Source organism: Chanodichthys erythropterus, chromosome 21 (genome assembly GCF_024489055.1).
Source record: "Chanodichthys erythropterus isolate Z2021 chromosome 21, ASM2448905v1, whole genome shotgun sequence".
Taxonomy (NCBI): Eukaryota; Metazoa; Chordata; class Actinopteri; order Cypriniformes; family Xenocyprididae; genus Chanodichthys; species Chanodichthys erythropterus.
The window spans coordinates 28,763,032-28,780,062 of NC_090241.1; positions in this window are offsets into that span (position 1 = coordinate 28,763,032).

Genomic DNA, 17,031 nt, shown 5'->3' on the forward strand with positions numbered 1-17,031 from the left:
TTTTGATTGAATTGATTTCAAAGTTCAGCTTATTATTCAAAACTCTCGGTTGACCCTGAGTAAAAATAAGATCTGTTAACTAAGCTTACAGTAATGTTCCATTGCTTTTTTTGGAAGTCAGCTATTAAAAATCATAATAAAAAATATAGTTCTGAGTCTAGATTAGACAAGCCACATTTGATGCCGTCGTAAAATAGCCGATCACTGCACATGAATTAAATTATACAAATGGCTCCAAAAGTCTGAGACCACACTAAAAATCTGGGACTTTTTCATTTAAACCTGGAAATAAACAGTTTAAAAGCTTTTGGGTTTTGAAAAAAATAAAACAAAGAAAAGTTATGACTTAAAAGGAATGAGAAGTATTAAAGATTCTGCACTTGAAGTTATATTGATAACATAATTTGTATTGTAAATTATGCAAAACAACAAATAGCAAATAAGTATGCAAAAAAAAAAAATCACCTATAGTTAGGCTAAGGAACTATATTACTTTATTGTGATTCTTTTTTTTATTTAAAAGAATTAGTTATTGAACTTTGTTTTATATCATAACAATGCCACATTTTATAAAATCAATAAGTCACAAGAGGCTATATATATATATATATGTTCCACTTCATATGTTAAAACCACCCCTTTAATCTGGTAAAATCACTGTAACGCACAAGCTTATTTCTTTATTTGCCCATTCAGCCTTCAAATCTAACCCTCACAGTATTTTTGATATCATTATCATCTCCATGTTCTTCTGTCTACCTTGGGTAATTGGAGAATTTTGAGTTGGAGGCTGATCCTGATGTTTGTCAGCAACAACAGAGACCTGAGAGAAGGTGATAGCAGAGTTGGAACTAGAGATTTACTAGATAGTTTCTCAGCCTGTTGAGATGACCAGTGAAAGTAAGTAGCTGAGCTGTTATATCTGATGAGAAATCGTCAGGAAGTCTGAGCTCACGCATTCTAGCGCTTGTGTTGAATTGGAGGAAACCATACTTAATGAGCTAATGGGATACAATACCTTCATAAAGCATCTTCAGATCTTTTTTTTTGCCCTTGGGATTACCTTTGTTAAATAATGATGGCTTTGTTAAATAAATAATGGTAAAAACCATTAGGTCTGATACTGAATAGTTTGGCATATGTTCACTGTGTCCCTAAAGCTTGAAACATAATCTATGAAACAGATGCAGTGACTTAATGTTTTTTTTTTTACCTATAGTGGTTAAAGTTCATGCATTTAGCAGGTTTGTTAAAGGATTAGTACACTTCAGAATTAAAATTTCCAGATAATTTACTCACCCCCACATCATTCAAAATGTTTATGTCTTTTTTTCTTCATTCAATAAGAAATTAAGGTTTTTGAGGAAAACAATCCAGGATTTTTCTCCATATACTGGACTTCAATGGGGATCAATGGTTTGAAGGTCTAAATTGCAGTTTCAATGGAGCTTCAAAGGGCTCTACACGATCCCAGTCGAGGAATAAGGGTCTTATAGCAAAACGATTGCTCATTTTCTAATAAAAAATAAAACTTACTTTAAATATACTTTTTAATCACAAATGCTCGTCTTGCACTAGCTCTGAGATGTGCATTACGTAGTCACGTTGGAAAGGTCACATGTGATGTAGGTGGAAGTACTGACAAAGTGTTTACAAAGTGAGCATGCAAAGACTAAGTCAAATGACCTTTACAAAAACAATAATTAAATGAAGTTAAAACAACTACATCAGATGATTTTGAAGTTGGAGGAAAAAATAAGATGGAGTTTTTCGCCCTACCCTACCCTAGTGCAAGATGAGCAATTTTGGTTTTTATTTTTTTTTTAAATTACCGATCTTTTTGCTAGACAAGACCCACATTTTTCGTCTGGCATCGTGTAGAGCCCTTTGAAGCTGCACTGAAACAACAATTTGGACCTTCAAACCGTTGATCCACATTGAACTGCACTATATGGAGAAAAATCCAATGTTTTTCTCAAAAACCTCGAAAATTTATTTTCGACTGAAGAAAGAAAGACATGAACATCTTGGATGACATTGGGGTGAGTAAATTATCAGGAAATTTAAATTTTTTAAGCGAACTAATCCATTAAATAAAAATATATAAGACATACAATGACTGAATGATTTACTTTTAGAAATTCTCTTTACCAGCATTCCTCGACCACAAATCCAGGTTCAAATATTGTGCAAGGAGATCCAGAGAATATGTGCCTATCAAACCCAGAACATCTCCCTTTGAATTAATATGTCCGAATATTGCTCAATCTAAAGTCACAAAAGAGGTTAGGGGAGGAACAGGATCAGCGTCAAGTAGAACCAGTTCTCCACAATGAGCTTTGGATCACTGCCTAAAGGACATTGAGCTCTCGAGAACAATCTTGTGTAAACAACACAAACATTGTCTTTGTTATCCTTGGTTTTGTCCCGGAGGGAATGAGATGTCAAAGAGCATGTGTATTTACAAGTGATTCTGCTCCGAGGAGCCATAAAGCTTTAAGATGTCTTTCTTTCATCATGTTTACATAGCTCAGGACTGGTGCAGCATCTCAAAGAATCCCCATCAACTATTCACCAAAGAATATGTTTCTTTATTTTTTAGTGATTAGATAAATGTCACATTTATACAATTCAGAGGAATTTCGTTAGCAAATATGAATGGCTCAAAGGCTTCGGAGAGCATGAAAACAAAAGCTTGCAGTTAACTAAAGTCCTAGTGGGCAATATTAAGCGTAATGCTCAGCTGCAGTGCTGTAGTAGTGGCTCACAGCGGTATAATTTAATCAGCACGGAAACAAGGCAACAGTCTGCCTCGGTAACATGAGGAGCTAATCGGAAACAACCCCACTCTAATTATCCATTACAAAAATAACGAGCTGAAGACATGACCATTGTTACTGCCCCTTGCGGGAAATTCTTTGGCAGGTCAGGCTAAACATAAATAGCCTCTACCAACAAATAAATTACACTGTATTTTTACAATATGTCCTGTTTGAATTAAGGGTACCTGAAAAACTTTTTTTGTGAAGATAACACTTCTCAACACAGGTGTCGAGATACCAAAGGAATAGTTATATTCCAACATATTAAAAGGATTCTAATCTTTGTCTGATAAAATGCTTGAAATTCTATTAAAAATGTACTCAAATGACATTTTCAAAATGAAAAAAGCACCAAAGTTTCATAGAATGACCTATACAACTTATCGTACCACTTTCTTCCTTTCTAGTTATTATCTGAACTCTAGATTAATATTTTCTCAAAGCACACTTGAAGTAAATATTTTCCTTTTTAGGTGTGGTCAGTGTCTCAGTAAATGTTATGATACACTGCAAGGTTGTAACCACCGTTCTGGGAACTTTTGGTCTATTGTGGTTTGGAGTAGCAATCAGGCCTATGAGAGGGTTCATGACAGGAAGATGCCTCAGAGGCAAATACCTGGACTCCATCTTCTGCTTTCCTCTTGCCATACCTCTGCCCCCTTCTGTTAAACCAGATGAGACTAGAGATAGTGATTCTTTTCTCAATGTGCAGCACAAAGTACAAAAACAAACAACATACCAGACACGAAGAGAATTTCCTTTTGCTGCCTGCATACTTCAACTGAATTTCTCTTCATTTGTGTGCCATATAGTGTTAGATTCCATGGATGCATATTTAAGGTATGTGTGATCAGCTAAGACAACCCCCCCCTCCCCCCACCCCCCAGCAATTATTATTAATAAAAATATTATTTTATTCAATTAAAAAAGAAATATATTACTATTGCAATAATACATACTATTGTACAGTAAAATTAAAAAATCAAGTATTTAATAAATATATTATATCATAATATGTTATAATAAAATTATTAGCAAAATTATTATTATTATTTTCCATTTTACATAACAACAGTAAAATTACAACACTAACATTTATGGTTGACTTAATTTCTTTGCTTTCAAATGTTACACCACTGAGCTTTTATTTTGGCCGAAAGCCACAGGGAGACCTATAACGCTTCTCTTTGTTGACCAACAGATTTATTTACCAAATGATTCTCATTATGAATTTGGAAAGAAGATCAGTGCACATTGCGTTCCCAAATGTAAATTATAAGCAACTCAAACATACAGCACTTGCAGAGTAGCATTTACTGTGAATTGAAACACATCGAGTGCGCATCAATGCAATAAATTAACGAGAGAGCGCATCAATGTAATGTGCAGCACAAATCTCTCCAAAAAACTTGTGTGCTCTTAAAAATAGTGTCCTCATGGCTATACTCTGGCTCAGATTTTACGTGTGTGCACTCGGTTATGGACGGTACGGCTGTGGGCACCAACCGACAGAACCATAAATCGGCGCCGAATATTTGAATGTGATTTGTCGTTTAAATCACAAAAGTTGATCTATAACGCGTGATGGGTGCTGCCACCGCACGTAAAGTGTGAAAACACGTTTGAATTTAGGAGTGAACGCTCTGATCTTACCGGTGTTGTCGTGCACTTCAAAGGATGCAAATCGATCACCTTCCATATCTTTATGGACATTCTAACTGCATTCTATAGGCTATATCTCGCAGTGAGATGTTGCCCTGCATTATATTCATCATCAGTCAACTGTATGAAATGTAAGATGACCTATGGAGGTCTAAGGGTGGGGCAAGTGCATTAAATGCGTTAAAAATTGTAAGGCGTTATTTTTCGTAATTAATGAATGTAATTAACACGTTAAACTCCCAGCCCTAATACAGTGCCCTCCACTAATATTGGCACCCTTGGTAAATATGAGCAAAGGCGGCTGTGAAAATAAATCTACATTGTTTATCCTTTTGATCTTTCATTCAAAAAAATTCACAAATTCTAACCTTAAGTAAAACTATTGAAAATGGGGTGAAGAAGCTAATTATGAAATAACTGTTTTTCTCTAGTTCACGTTGGCCACAATTATTGAAGCCCAATTATTGCAACGTCCTTTTCCCAAGATAACAGCTCTGAGTCTTCTTCTATAATGCCTGATGAGTTTGGAGAACACCTGACAAGAGATCAGAGACCATTCCTTCATACACAATCTCTCCAGATCCTTCAGATTCCACACCGTTGTTTCTACGGAAAAATACCGGCAGCTGTGGTTACCAGAACAATACTCTAAAAATGACATCAAACCGTAAACATACTTACGGAGTTACATGTGAATTTTACATTTTAAATCTGTTAAATTTACGGTAAAATAACATATATCATTAACTGATATAATGTTAATTTACCAACCTAATGAAGTACTAATATCTGTTTTGTACCACACTGACAGTCACCAAACATAGTGGTGATAAGAGTCACATGATGAATCAAAGTTCATCACAAGCAGCTTTTCCACAAGCTGAGAAGCACAATACTAATATATAGAAGGTGCACACAGTGTCATTCACACACACACTAAACACCATCATGGTAACATGCATGAAATTTTAAAAATGCCATAAACATTAATTTAACAACATTAGATGTAACATAAAACCATAATGTACATAACTGATTAGAAAAAAATGAGAAAAACTAAGAAGAAACAGAGTTATTTCAACGAAAATATATCAAATGTGAAGTATCACGCAGGGAATTGTGGGAATGTCAATTTACTTTTTTTTCTGTAAATTTTACAATGAATTGTTATTTTTCACTTCCAAAAACTGTGAATTTAATGGTATTTTACCGTAAAATTACATTAAATGTACCATTAGATCTATTACAGTTATTCACTGTATATAGTACGGAAACTTTCTGTAAACCAATCAACAGTTTTTCACCGAAGCATTTTTACAGTCTTTTACTGTTAAAATCACGGTAATTTTTTACAGTGCAGCTCCATGTTGGTGCTTCTTCTCTTCAGTTCACTCCACTTATTTTCAATAGGGTTCAGATCAGGGTATTGGCATGACCATGGCAGAAGCTTAATTTTGTGCTCAGTTACACATTTTTGTGTTTATTTTGATGTTTGTTTTGGATCATTTTCCTGATGGAAGATCCAACCACGGCCCATTATAAGATTTCTAGCAGAAGCGGTCAGGTTTTGATTTTCATCTGTTAGTATTTGATAGAATCCATGATACTATGTATCTGAACAAGATGTCCAGGACCTCCAGCAAAACAAGTAGTGATTTTGTGAATTTTTTGAATGAAAGATCAAAAGGATAAACAATGCAGAGTTATTTTCACTGCTGCCTTTGCTCATATTTACCAAGGGTGCCAATATTAGTGGAGGGCACTGTATATATATTAGGGCTGGGAGTTTAACGTGTTAATTACATTCATTATAATATATATATATATATATATATATATAAGCATACACACAATGTTAATGTAATGCAAAAATTGACTGTGTCGGAAACTGTATGTTGTTTTTACTGAATTTTGAGAGCTTTTTGCACTTTTAACCCAACTTCAAGATTTCACCTGTAGGCCTATCTGAACTTTCCAGTCACCTTTAAGTGTGAGACTGTCACACAGCCTCAATCCGCCTCCAGATAATCATAGTGACATAAGGACTTGCCGTACTTGCACTCTTATACTCTCATCAAATGTGGCAGACGTCTCATCACCTTCTGCAAAGCACTGGTGAGCATATGGGCTCGTAGAGAGTAGTTCATCCTTTCCAGACCACATAAACAGGAAACATTAACAGCATGTAAGCATGTCCTCCCTGCTTGACGTCTTATTTTCTTGTTTTATTTACTCATTTTAGTGAGTAGCAAAATGCCATTCCTGCCAGTTGCTATGAGGTGAATGGCTATTAAATGTTGATTGTAAGGCTAAATTGTAGCAATGCAAACTAATAATTCTATGACGTGAGGTTAAAACAGCTTTACATAAAACAGGCAGGTATATTGTTTAGTGTATTCATATGCTTGCAGGAAGCTTTCCTCCCGTACAGATCTGTGCACTAATGTGCCCCATACGCTTTTAAATGTAAACATGCAGACATATGGTAAAGTAACTCAAGCGTAACATCTGTGGTGAATCAAAATTGCTACAACATCAGCTGTGAGTGAACACAAGTGATTAAATAAGACTAATTAAGAGATTAAAGGCTTTTTTAAGATCTGTGCTAATTAAGTCATAACGCGTGATATTGCGAAAAACTGTACTGTCTGCACGTAAAACGGGACCACAATTAATAACTTAGGAATTAAATACCACTGTTTTCCGGTTTTAATGAGTCTTCAATTAAAGTCTTCCTCACAATGATAATAAAAGTAAAAGCAAAACAGCTGAGCTCCCAGCTAAAGCATTTATACAGTTGTTTGTGTGTGTGTGTGTGTGTGTGTGTGTGTGTGTGTGTGTGTGTGTCTTTTTTGAATTAATGAGATTAACATGTATGTCAGGGGTTAGGGACATAATATCTGGGGCATGAAACATCAAAGGCTTGGAGTTTAGCAACAAGGATAAAAGCTGCACTAATCAGCTAACATGGCAGGCCACAATAAGTTCTTGACTTTTTGCTGAGAGTAGGAATCATATGGTCAATGAGTGTAAATAAGTGTATTTTGCTTCTATAGTGGGGGATATTATCCTTACAATAACTCACCAGGGCTCAATACTAAGGATTTTTTTCTATTGGCCAAGTTGGGTCAGTGGTTCAAATTTTTACTTCCCCTGCCAAAATGTTCACTGGCCCCACCACAAAAAAGTAATAAATAAATAAAATAGGCCTGGTTATTGTCTAGTTATTGATGTTTTTGACCCATAACCTTAATAAATAAGGTTGTGACACCAAAAACTATCCTATAATCCTCAAATAAGTTTCAAATATTGTTAAAGACAAGTAAACTGTAAGTAATAAAATAAGAAAAAATAATCAAATTACGAGCAATAGCACAAATGCAATAGAACAAACAAACAAATAAAATAAACACAGTTTTTCATGCATTTCAGGTGAGTCTAACAGTAATTTTGATTAACATTAAAACAAAGACAGCAGCAGGTTTATTATGCCGCTGTCACTTTAAGAGATGCACGGATCCAATATACTGTTACACATGGATTTTATTTCTCAACAGTTTAGGTTCATTTAAGAAATAACAGACTATGTTTACTAGGATACTCTCAGAGACCGGCATTTTTTAATGTAATTTTACGTGAATATGTCCATTCAAGCGCAAAAAGATGTGAAAGAGAGCTCAATTCAGTATTCTCACGCTGTCTTTCTGTGCGTGCACTTCTGATGTGTGCGCACACAAAACTTCTCAGACTAATGAATTGAGAAAAACAGGTGCAAGTGATAAACTGGCTATCGGGCAGTCCTTATTGTTGAGCCCTGTTTATGGCTTATTATCTATCTACACTAAAGTTATGGGAAATATCTCCATCTTTTATTGAACTCAGCAGTCTGAAACAGTCAAGTTTAAAGATCTTAAATGAATAGTTTAGTCAAAAATGAATATTCTGTCATCATTTACCCTCATGTCCATCTAAATGTGTATGAATTTTTGCTCTGTGGAAAAATCATTGTCCATTCAATGAAAGTCAAAGGGGTTCCAATGTTCTTTAGACTCAAACATTCTTCAAAATATCTTCAAAAGTTTTGAGGGTATGTAAATGGAAGATTTTTTTTGATAAACTTTCTCTTAAAGACATGTAAGCTCAAAGAAGTATCCGTAAACGTGTCCATTCATTTCAATGTATTTATTTATTTGGTAAGTGGCTGTAAAATAAGATCTCCCTGTTGAAGTTCATTTTACAATGATGACCGAATGGCTCCTCATTTTTCCACACACAGGTGTCCTTAAATCACATGGATGCTGACTGCATCCCTCTTTGTATTCAATAGATAGGAAAAATATTTTCCAGATTAAAAAGAAATACCTTTTTAAGGACACTTCCGAGAGCCCAAAATGTTTAAACAAGACCAGCTGTATTTTTACGGATTACACATTTGGTAAGCAAGCAATTGGCCAGGGCTCTATGTAGTAGTTAATCTTGGTCTTTGTAGCTACTGATTCCAGGATTTTTTTTTTAACCTCGTATTACAAAGTACAGCACAAATGTCTAATTAGAGATATAATTTATCCAGGACTGGTACTTTAGAAGGAAAATCTTTAGTGTCCTCCAGTTTGGCAATGGAATTATCTTATCCCCACTCCTCCACCGTTTTTAACATGCTAAAGACATTTGACAGTGAACCACAAAGGATAAGCAGGAAGGATCGCAAAGCCCAGTGGTCAACCCCTTTCTCATTAACCTCCTGGATGCTCCCCAGCAATAACTGAACATTTCCATGGTTGCTTAGTAATGCAAAACCAACCATACAAAACAGAGCATTCAAATCATTAAAGCATTTGGGAGGATGAGGCCAGTCCAGGAAGTGGCTGCGCTCACATATCATTTCTATACACTTAATTACAGAACACATATATTATCTTTGGTGAAGGAGTAGATATAAGTCAAATATATTCTATTCTATTGGACACTTTAACTAGTTCTACAAGTATCTTCAGATTTACCCAGACAAATGGCTATTTACAATACAGCCAAGTCAACCAACCTGGGCTACGTTTCCCAAAAGCACTGTAAGCCTAAGTAGATTGCAGAAACCACTGGCACCATTGGCAGCCCTGATTCTTTCAGAAGACAAGTTTTTATACTAAATTTCGTTTGTTCTTTTTCAATTAGTTATATTACAGTATATTGGTTTTGTATCTCTTCTGAAATCATGAGTTGATAAAGGTATTAGTCAGCCATTACAGGAAAGCAAGCCCCCCATAAAAAAAAAACAAAAAACAAACAAAACAAATAACAATCATATAGTAAGAAGTCTTAAGCCGCGCACACACTTAACGATTGTAAGGCCGATTATGAATGTAAATTGATACTTATGCCATACAATCGCTGTATGTTGAGCACAGTCTTAGAATGTTTTAGCTAGTCGTTAAATGTGTGCCCGGCTTTAACCTTCTTGCTGTATTTATCCTACACTCTCTGTACTGAGCAACTGTGCTACTGAGACTGTTCAAAGTGACTCTGCTGTCGATAGAGCTAGTGCCAGAAGAAGCTTTGGGTTTTTCCAGCTAAACCAGATGGCAGAGAGGAGTAAACCTCTGACCCAACAGTTTGTAAACTATCTTTCCGCATGAGTTCAGACATGCAGCTGGAACACACGATGGTGGCTATGATATAAGGAGATGACTGGTTAATCAGAAATCCCAATGCTTACTGTAGGTACAACAAGCCTGGAACACAGTTTCCTGGATACAAATAGCAAAATACATAGATGACTTATGAAAAAGTACCATGCTTACTGTGTAAGTAAAAAGTACTGTGCTTTTATTTTAGACGTGCTTTGTGTGTGTGTGTGTGTGTGTGTGTGTGTAGGAGCACCAGTCTCAGGGTATAGTTTTTGTTTTGGAAGTTGCAAAGTTGAAAATTCAAAATTTACTTGGCTTAAAAATCTGAGTGGATGGCCTTGACACATTTTATGTGCCATGAAAATACCATGGTTCATTCAATTCTATTGTATTACCATCTAATACTATCCATTCATTCAAACCTATGTGAAACCTTCACCTTGTGAAAAAGGTGACATGTTTACAAAATCCCTGTAGGGGTGAGTACATTTTTTTTGTGATTTTAACATATAAAAAAAGCATTCTGGTGCACTAAGGACAACAAAGGACATTTGCTTTAAGTAAAAAAACAAGCCAAAAACATTGACACTGAAACAAACAAACAAAAAAACTTCACTACTTTTACATTGAATACATTAGCAAACAACGCTGATCATGCTAACACGTAACACAGTCAACATGATCACTCATTGAAACACAGTGGATTTTGTTTCTTTATATGCTTGTTTTTTATTTCCCTTGTAACTCTTGACAATGACAGACATTAAAATCAGACAGAAATATCAATGCAGTGGGAGTTAGCCTTTAACTCAGCAAAAGTATTCCAATTCATTCTGAACTGACGTTGTAATACACTGAAGTTAGCTTATATACTAACAAGCTTACCAACAAGTTGGAAAAATTTTGATGGGGTAACGTTAGGAGAAATGTATCACGAAAGACTTGCTTGACTTACTTACTAACCGACAAAGTAGCTTGATTTGGCAAGTTAATGATACTAAAAAGCACTAAAAGCACTACATCGTTGGCAGCAAACTTAACTCAGAATTGTTGTAGTACTTTGAAAAGTTGTTAATCCAGGAAGACGATGCCATTATCTTGATTCTGACTGGCCAAAAGACTCGAGGCGCTGCACCAAAGAAGTTTTATTAGGAAAAAGATTGTGACAGCTCGAGAGATGTCTATGGTCTCACTCCAGTCTATGAGAAATTAGCCCATTCCCCCCACAATGAATTTCTCTATTATTATTATTATTATTTTTCCTAGGGGATATCTGTATAAGGATTTCTTCACATCTAGGACACTTTGATTTTTTTTTTTTTTTTTTTTCAAAGCCTCACCATACGAAGTAAAGCATTTGTAGATACAGGGTTCCCAAAGGCCCTCTCTATGCGACATATGTATTCCATTACTAGATGTCTCAAACATTTCTCCAGAACTTGTGGCTTTACAGTCTGCTTGAGTTGAGGATTAGGCACTCCTGAAATTGATTTATTTCAGCACTAAAACTGTTTATTAAATATAATAGACCATCAAAGTTGTCAGTGGAAGGAAGAGAGAAAAAGGGAGCCATCATCATTTACCACAGAAGTGAACGTTTTCAAAAGAGGCAGTTGAAACGTCTTGGTTAAGGCTGAGGTACCACATGGTCTCAAATTACACGTGCATCTTAAACCAATTCCAGAAGAGGCTAAGCAATTTTTATTCTAATGACATAGCCATTTACTGTAAATTTTGATTTTCTGTATTTTTTCATTTCTTTTAGCTTATAAATCTCCTCTAACCTTCCATTAAAAGCACAAGAAATAAAAATTATAAATGTACGATAGCCCCAGTCAGGAAAGGTTTTTCAAGTCAATTAAAATGAAATACAAGGAAGCACAAAGAGAATGTTTATTGAACATTTTTTCATGTTATTTATCACACTTTTATGAAAAGAGTAGCCTATCTGTAACATACATTTCAGCAGCAGACAAACATATCAGGTCATTTCCACTAAAGTGGCCTCCTTCCAAATCTGCTAAGGACTTTCAGTCTGCCCCGCATCAGGCATATCAACAAACAGAGCACGCCAAACTACGGGTGGTCCGATTATCATTATTTGTGTCTTAAACAAGCCTGGAATCTTTAAATACGTGGCAGATGCCAGGCACCCTGTTTTGCAGAGTAATGTGTGCTTGCAAAGGTCCCGAGACAGCTTCTTTATTTCATACAACACTATATACTCATGATTAATTGTAATTGTAGACTTTTAATTCCTTTAGAGGATGAACAGTTCTTATTTTGGCCCAGGTTGTGAATTTGTGGTTAAATTTCTGAGAGTTACAATGTTAACATACGCATTCTGACATTCAGTAACACACAGTGATGTTCGATGTGACAGGAAATTTTGGTCATGGATTAATGTGATGTGACAACACTGTTTTGATAGCAAATTACTAACAAATGAAAGCCACTGCATTTATAAAACTTTCCACAGCAGTTAGCTGTTTCTGTTTACAACATCCCATAGAGAATGACTTGATGTTGACACAGTTGTAGCCATCATCGGTAATGATCTGTGTCACTGATGAAAGCTTTCAACACAACTGCTTTTTAAGTCATTTATCAGAATGCATACTTCTAATCATCTGCAACATCTGGAACAACCCTGGGATATGTAAACTAAAGTGAAGACGAAGAGAAAGCCTGCATACTGGAATGTAAACTTTAAGTGTGGTATTTTTATGAAGAGTTTCAGTGCAAGAGACATTATGGATGCTTTTTTTCTCTCTCTCCATTTTCTTAAAGGATTAGTTCACTTCAGAATTAAAATTTCCTGATAATTTACTCAACCCCATGTCATCCAAGATGTTTATGTCTTTCTTTCTTCAGTCGAAAAGAAATTAAGGTTTTTGATGAAAACATTCCAGGATTTTTCTCCATATAGTGGTCTTCAACAGTTCCCAACAGGTTGAAGGTCCAAGTATAAGTATATAATTTTAAATATATTTTTTTTAAAATGACCGCTCGTTTCACTAGACAAGTCCCTTATTCCACGGCTGTTGGTAACTGTTGAAGTCCACTATATGGAGAAAAATCCTGGAATGTTTTCCTCAAAAACCTTAATTTTCAACAGAAGAAAGAAAGACGATGACATGGGGGTGAGTAAATTTTCAGGAAATTTTCATTCTAAAGTGAACTAATCCTTTAACTTTGTTGTTTTTTTAAGGCATGTGTACTATTGCTGTTGCTCATACTTTGGATCAGGGTTTTGTAAGTGTTAAACTTTTGTGCACCGTTTGTTTTACAGACATAAATAATGCCTAAAAAAATTATATATAACATTTTTATTACTTTTCTGTATTAATTTTATTTAGTGTTTTTAAGTTTATAAACAAGCACATTGATTGATTGATTGATTGATTGATTGATTGATTAATTGATTTGATAATTGATTTGTTACGTAGTAATATCAATTCAAACGCACCATCTTTATATCTGGTTGGAAATATCTCCAAATTGGTTTTGTAAATTTTTGTGACTGCCTCCTGACAAAATCTGGTCAGAAGACTGTAAATGTGACTTGATGACAATGATGGTGTTGTAGAACGCAATCAAAGAAAAATGCAACAAGAGAGAATCCAAATGCCGCCAAACCATAAAGCGAAACAGCAGACCTGTGGAAGAATTCAGATTTAGCTTTGGGAAGACATCCAGGAATGAGGACACGTTATCGTCGGTCCTCATCAGGCCTGAGTTATGAGAAGCATCAGTGATCTCTTGTTCTTTGTGCAGGAATCAAACGGCCCATCTTCATTTTCTGTGTGGCGCACACATAAAAACACACACAGATGCAGGGATGCATGCGGGAGAATGAGGACATGCTCATGTACGCTCTTGTACTGAGGGTGAAGAAGCTCTGAGATTGAGAAGACAAGAAGTCTGTCAGGTTGAAGCTCGTTGCAGATGGTTTTATGCAGACAGGTGGCACAGATTTCTCAATCACTATCAGGCTTACATGGAATATGCAGACCTTTATGCATGATTTTAGTGGAAATTCTGCTGATTGGATTTATATGGAAATATATAATTCCCTTTATGTGTTAAATGGAACTAAAAGTACAGTTATAAGAGTATAAAATTAATCAGTGAAGTAGATGATATTATTTTTATAGAAAATATGAATTGCACTTGCCCATGCAAAACTAGGTTCATGGGCAACTAGTTATGCATGCCAGGCCAGTAGTTGGCGATGTCACTTTGTAATGAAACACTACACGCCTAAAGACTGAACACGTAATACGCATGTGCATGACATCACTGTTACAAGGAGAAGATAATGGTATAGTTTTCAAAAACGTGCACTTTGAAATCTGTTTTCAAAAGTTTGCATTTTCAGGCCCCAAAAACGCCATTGCTGTGTAAATGAATGGCCAAAATGTTAAAAAGCTTTCTATTTTAGTTGAAAACAATGTTGTGTAAACATCCCCTCAGTTGCTAAGGTGTTCTGAGTCGTTTTTAACACATTGCAATGTGGTTGCTAGGGTGTTCTGTGTGGTTGCTAGGTGGTTACTTTTTAGCCCAATTCAAAAGAGCAAAGTTTACAATTCTTGCTGTTGAATGCAATTGCGTCAATAAGGAGTTGTATGATTTTACTAATGCTTCATAGATTAAAAGGGAATGAAACTATATAAAGAATTACTGAACAACTGTTTTTAAAAGGCATATAATCAGTCATGGAGGTCAACAGGGCAAATATTTGTGTTTTGTTGAGTATGAAAACCTCCCTTGTCTCATGAAATATCCACAGCGTTATACATTCATGTCTTGTGAAACAGTATAAATCAACGTAATTGATAAAATATCTCATGATTAACGGCAGCTCTCTGAACCTTTAGATATGAATTATTAAATAGTTTTGTAAAAAAAAAAAAAGAAAAAAAAAAAAAAAGGTAGATAAAATAAAGATCAGCCACTACTATGGTGAGTCATAGATCTTTTTTATGCATGTCACCATTTCATCTTCAGGATGACAGCTGGGTTAGATAAGCAAAGAGACCCCAGTTATCTAGCTTTCCACTTCAAATCACTTTCAAAAAGCCTATGCTCTTTACCCACAACACAAATGACCTGAAACGCAGCTCCTCAGCATGAAGAGAAATCTACATGTCCTTCAAAAGAAAATGAGTGATACAGACTGATTCAAAACAGCTGGATGGCTCTCTTGAGAAACAGGGGGCCAGTGACACACTAGTCGGACTATGTGTTTTAAATGTAAACATGTGGGCTTCCCTGTTTCTTTTGATCGCATTCTCTATTTTTGAAAAAGTGCCATTTATAATCAACAACCTGAGGTGGTAACCCTTTACAGATGCTTTTGTTAAAGTCCAACGCAACACTTTTTTTGTGAAAGCACGTCTTCTGTACTATGCAGGGGTTACATTTGAAAGACCAGATGGCTACAGACAGAGCTCAGGTATTGGTTGAATGTTTCTAGGTCCTGTTTTTCCTCAGATTAACCTCAGAACACATCTGCTTCCTAATGCAGTGTGAGTGAAAGCACATTCGTGCAGCTGTCCACCTCACTGAGCCGAGTGCAGTGAACAAGAAGCATTTGTCCATTTAATATCAAGAGCTGTATCTTAGTCATCATGTTTAGGCAAGTTTTATGTAAGTTTAGGCTTTGATTGTGTTTAACTGCACGTTATTGTTTTGTTCTGTTTTTTAAATTGTAAAATAATTAGTAACAGTTTACAATAAGGTTCATTAACATTAGTTAATTCATTAAGTATAATGAACTAACCATGAACAACAATTTTACAGCATTTTATAATCTAGGTTAATGTTATATTTATGTGTGTTCAATGCATATTAATGTTAATTTATACTTAAAATAACTTAAAATGTTACAAAAATGTATTGGTATATATGAAAAAAAAAATCAACATTAGATTATGATATAAGATTAGCAAATGCTACAAAATTATTGTTTATATTGTTAGTGCGTTTTTTTACAAGATGTAATATAAGTCTAAGGTGTCCCCTAAATGTGTCTATGAAGTTGCAGCTCAAAATACCCCATAGCTTTTTTTTTTATTAATTTTTTTAGCTGCCTATTTTGAGGCATAATTAGAAATGCGCCGATTCAGGCTGCGGCCCCTTTAATTGCTCGCGCTCTCCGCCCCCTCCTGAGCTCTGGACTCTATCACTGCATTAACAAAGTTCACACAGCTAATATAACCCTCAAAATGGATCTTTACTAAGAGTTCGTCATGCAGCATGTCAATTCGCGTAAGTATGGTATTTATTTGGATGTTTACATTTGATTCTGAATGAATATGAGGCTGTGCTCCATGGCTAACGGCTAATGCTACACTGTTGGAGAGATTTATAAAGAATGAAGTTTATGAATTATACAGACTGCAAGTGTTTAATAATGAAAATAGCGACGGCTCTTGTCTCCATGAATACAGTAAGAAACGATGGTAACTTTAACCACATTTAACAGTGCATTAGCAACATGCTAACGAAACATTTAGAAAGACAATTTACAAATATCACTAAAAATATCATGTAATCATGGATCATGTCAGTTATTATTGCTCCATCTGCTATTTTTCGCTGTTGTCCTTGCTTGCTTACCTAGTCTGTTGATTCAGCTGTGCACAGATCCAGACGTTAATACAGGCTGCCCTTGTGTAATGCCTCGATCATGAGTTGGCATATGCAAATATTGGGGCGTACACCCCGACGGTTAAGTAACAGTCGGTGTTATGTTGAGATTCGCCTGTTCTTCGGAGGTCTTTTAAACAAATGAGATTTATATAAGGAGTAGGAAACAACAGTGTTTGAGACTCACTGTATGTCATTTCCATGTACTGAACTCTTGTTATTCAACTATGCCATGGTAAATTCAATTTTCAATTCGATGGCGCCTTTAATGT